The sequence below is a fragment of the Pinus tabuliformis genome, chromosome 6, assembly GCF_031772625.1.
Source record: "Pinus tabuliformis cultivar Carrire ecotype Pingquan chromosome 6, CPIR1, whole genome shotgun sequence".
In the NCBI taxonomy this organism is placed as follows: domain Eukaryota; kingdom Viridiplantae; phylum Streptophyta; class Pinopsida; order Pinales; family Pinaceae; genus Pinus; species Pinus tabuliformis.
In genome coordinates this window covers 1,846,521,744-1,846,526,838 of record NC_142292.1, presented here as the reverse complement: position 1 = coordinate 1,846,526,838, position 5,095 = coordinate 1,846,521,744, and positions in this window count along the sequence as shown.

Sequence of the window (5,095 nt, the reverse complement as noted above, 5' to 3'; positions counted from 1 at the left end):
GTCTAACCCCATTTTCCTAAATGGATGGGTGTGTCAACCAGTCATATATCCTTCGCGGAAACCTACCCTATACCCAAGGTTTTCCTGTCGAAACAGGCCAGGGTGCATGCCCCCTGGGTTTTAGTCATATCCTCCGAATCAGTTGTGCTCATCAGGAGGACCAACTGGGGATTGATGAGACATTCCTTGCATGAAGAGACCATTTAGGGATGGTATATGACTATTTGCTATGTGTGAACCGGGGAATGAAATCTGGTCTACGAGCTTGACCACTCTTTCTTCATGCGGAAAACACATTACTCTAAAGAGTAAGGAGACAATGGCTCCCATGCAATAAATATAGTCACGTCCAAGGAGTAGATTATAATCTAGGGGTCCTTGGACTACCATTACATTCATGTGAATGGTTTTCTTTCTCAATGTTATCGGCACACTGGGAAGGATCCCTAACAGTCGACTGGTTCCTTTGTCAAAGCCTGTTAGATTTCTCATTTCAGGCAAAAGCGATGGCAAACCAAGCGCTTTCCAAGCAGTTGAGGAAATGATACTCACAGAAGCCCCTTCATCTATGATGGTACCGGCCATGACCATTCTATATATTTGAGCAATGATTCGAAATGGCACACTAGCCAGTAAGTGGGGTCTGCCTAGTAGATTCCAATCGAAGGAAACAACTAGATTGCTTGGAGGTGGGACTGAATAGACGGTTGGATACGACTCTAACGAACTTCCTTCCTGCGGTAAAGGAATGGGTAGACTGCCCCCATGTTCATCGGAGTCTGTGCTTACGAAGAGAATTTGGACGATGTCGTTCTTGTTCTCTTCAGTGATTGTATCATCTGAAGATGGATCCTCTGAAGGCAAGACTGGGTCAACTGCCGCCTCGACCTTTTGACTTTCGTCTGGTGTGGATTCAGATGGTTTATCTTCAATGATAGACGCTTCAGCCGACCATAAGGGCGTGTCAGCCAGATTTTCAACTAGTGACGGACTTGGCAAGAGCTTCTTATATCCAGGAAGAAGCCGTAACGGTGAAACCGGACGGTCATCCAAAACTCTTTTAGCCTTGTCTAAGAAGGGACAATGATGGACGATGTGATCGCCTTCACACAATTTACAAGGAAATTTACATCTTCCTTTTTGTCCAGGGGCTTCACTTTCACTAGTTGACGGTGTACTTTCAACATGATCATCAGAGGTTGATGACACCGGATTGTGCAAATGAGGAGACCAGTCCCTTAATATCCGAGGGATGCAAGGACAATCTCGATGATAGTGGTCTCCTTTGCAAACGACACATGGCGATTTAGGCCTGGATGGTGCAGTGTGTGGATTTTCGCTAGATGATGCCTGGTTGCCCCTTTTCGCCTTTGGCTCCTTCTTCTTCTTAGTTACTTGATTTTTGGCTTTACCAGCTTCATCAAGCGAAGAGGAAGGAGGAGAGGAAGAATTGGATGAAGTAGAGGGTTGGGGGGTAACTCTGGTATCGTTTAGTTGCTGACTCGATTGTTCAGGAATCACGGTGTTTTGAACGACGGAGGTCGAGAAGAGCCATACGGGCAAGCCGATTGTCAATCCTGGAAGCGACAATGTAGCCATATGGGGTGCACCAACATCTCCCCAAGAGGAGAAAGGACTAGGATTTCCTCCAAGGGGAAATCCTTGGTTGTTGGACTCCATTTTTCTCAACCTAAGACCAACGTAGGAAAGGTGATGTTTATTCCGATTAAAATAAATTTTAGATGCTTTGACACAACTTGTTTTTTCAATTTTTAAGAGTCGAGAAAAAACAAAATATGACTCTAGTCGCCTTCAATTTTTAATGAGCTTGAAGTGACAAGTGCTCAGATGGACCTTTTCCTTTAAGGAGTCTGAAAAGGAACGAAAGAGACTGCTCTGGAAATCTAGACAAAGGGATTACCAAACCAATCGCAAAACTGTAGAATACTTTTTACGGTACGGCAGTCAATCTTCCTGAATGCTGTGTTCAGTGCATTGCGATCGATAGGGCGGCAGACATGGCCTCATATGGATAAAGGATAAAGCCTATTGTGGTCCCCCAATATATACTCGATGGTACGTGGGAGCACAAGTCCGTACTGGCACTTGTCATCTCAAAGTGGAGGAATCACCGAACCAGCAATGAAAACAACAGTTACTAGGCTTTATGATGCCGGAATACGTCTCTAGCCTAGACTTCTAAATGTTGTGCGTTAGGTTCCAAAGTGTTTTTAGATTCATTAAATTTATTTTACAGTTGATCTTACTTAAGAAATTTTCCTTTCAGGTTCACTGTGTGATGTAGATGTACAATTCATAAAATGCAATCTAAGATGATAAACAATCGTTTAATCTTCTTTTTGCAATGAAAATCCTAGCTACTAAGGAAAGAGAGATGATATTCTTTCAACATAGAGCAGGAAGCACACACTATATGCACTGTCCTAAATCAAACCAACAAACAGTCTAAATGCAAATGCACATGCATGTATTTGTTTTCAGCCTTCTTAATGTGTGAATGATAAAAAGAAAGCTAAGCACAAATCTAAATTATTTTTCAAAGCGACATTACTAACAAGTTTCTTTTTAAGACAAAATGAAGGCAATGACGACACTTTGCGATTTGGAATTGAAAACTTGCTTTCGACACTTGAAAAACTACTAATTCAAATCAAATACAAGAGTAATAGTGTAATCGACTATCAAGAACAATCAGATTCTCTTCTATGACTAAAAACGACACTTGCGACACTTTCAAATCAAGAAACGACAGTTCAATTACGCTACTTCTTTGTAAAAGAGAACTAAAAATGGCTCAAAATACATAAAAACATTTACAACTCTTTGCACAATGGAGGTGGAATAATGGAAAGGAAGGGGGTTTCAACAGAGGTATACTGACTATAGATAGCAAAAATCCTGAATAGAGCTGAAAAGAGTGAACACAGAAACCAAAATCTAAGAGCAGAAGAGGTCCTGTCTGATCAGCGCACCTGTAACACAGGGAAAATGAGATGCAGAACACCTACTACACTCGGGAAGTGCGATGCATCCAGATTCCAAAGAAAAGACAGTGTGATGGTCCAGAGAAGAGACTTCAACTGGGTTCTGGGTCACAGTTTGCAGCTTAGTTCAGGGATTTAGGCCGAGCAAGTGGTAATCAGTAAATAAATCACAAGGGTAGATCTAAGGAGGTTACTAGAGCCACCACAAGGGCAATTAGAGAGTTTATAAATCGATTTTTCAATTCATAAACAAAACCTGGAGATAGACTGAAGCAGCATTGATCTACTTTGCACTTGCATAGCAAATGCAGTTCGAAGGCTAGCTGGCTTGACTTTAGGCTCCGTCTGTAAGTTTATAAAACAAACAAATATAGACAAACAAACAATCTATTCGCTCCCCAGTGGAGTCGCCATTTTGTTATCGGGAAATCTAGTGTCTATGCAGAACTGCTAGTCCCACTAAGGCTGGTAGCTACCTTAGAAACAAACAAACTAAAACCACTTTCGTTTTCCTTTATGAGAAGTAGATAAGAGGGGAAAGAAGGAGACCAACCTCTGTCTTGCGCTTGGTTCCTTACTTGATTCCTCTCCCTTCTGATAGATCTTTGCCACTCGCTTCCTCGTCTACCCAGCTTCAAAGAGCACCTGTAGAATCAAAGCAGCATAACACTATCCAAGAAAATAGATCTACTATCATAAACAATATAGGACCAGATATATATTGACCGCACAAATGCATATATCATCAATCATACAAGAATGTGGAGTAAAACTTGAATAGCTTTATTAATAATCAAGAATAGCAAAGAGGATTACAACCAATTGTTCTGACCCAGCATCATCCTCTCAGTAAGAAAACCCTTCTTCACCTCATGAAAAGCTTAGATCACCCAACACTATGATGTTGCACCAAGAAACCAGCAGCACTTCCTTACAAGATACAAAATTCCAGCCTCTGGATCTCTGGGATGAGGGATCCATTTATAGATGTTTGCAAGGGGGGTGAGTCAGCTTTTGAGATTTGATTAGTGTCCTCTCTCTGATAGTTCTTTATTCCACTTGGAGATTGATGATCTCTTACTCATCCCTGGGCGAATGCAGAGAGGCAAGTGTCACAAGAGAAGTTTCTGGAAGATTCCATGATCCTCCACCTCGCAGATTGACCTTGCCATTTGTCCACTCTCGCCCATCGCACCCCATAGAAGGGCTTTTCAGTATGCATCACACCTCCCGTGTGTATTTAGGTGGGATGCAGCGCACTTTGACCATGGAGCAGGTGAGATGGTCTAGTTTTGACCAGTTCTGAGTAGTTTTTCATGGAAAACTTCTGGGAGAAGATGTAATCAGTTGACCTTGTTCTTTTAGGGGTTGGAACAACACTTTTAGGGACTTAGGAGCCCTTGGTTTATGGACATTTATGATTGGGGTTGCAGTGCCCAAAAATGTCTATAACATAAAGATAACTACCAAATGAAAACAGGTAATCCAGGATTAACCAGCATAGGTAAAGAGTATCAGTAGGTTAAAGATAAGAGTGAATCCAGCCTATAACAACTGTAAGAGCCAAATCTGAATTCCAACAGCTAGCACATTCACAAATAAAGGAACAACAAGCAAACAATTTTCCATTTGTCTCTATATTCATGTTGAAGATATTTTTTGTTCCCCAGAATAACTCTCATATGGTTATGAGATATTTTGTATTAAATTTTGTATAAATACTTCACAATTTGAAGTAATTTGGGTGGATTAAAATACGTTTTTGTAGACATATTATTTTTGAGCCAAGGAGCTTTGTACTCAAGACTGGACTGGTTTCACTGGAAATGAAATAAATCTGAGGACATTTCACTGGATTCTTGTGCACAATTGGAACAAATAAGTATCAATTTCTCATGTTTAAATACTGTATTCTCTTCATGTTATGAAATGTTCATATTTGTTTCTTATAAAATCTTAAAAGCAAAGAAGGAATGATATCACTAGAATTAGCTTAAGTGTTCTCTGTTTTAACTGTTTTCTTTATTTATGTTTTCTACTAAACTGCCTTGGTCTGGGGATTCTTAATTGCCCCCTTACTTCCTTAGTTT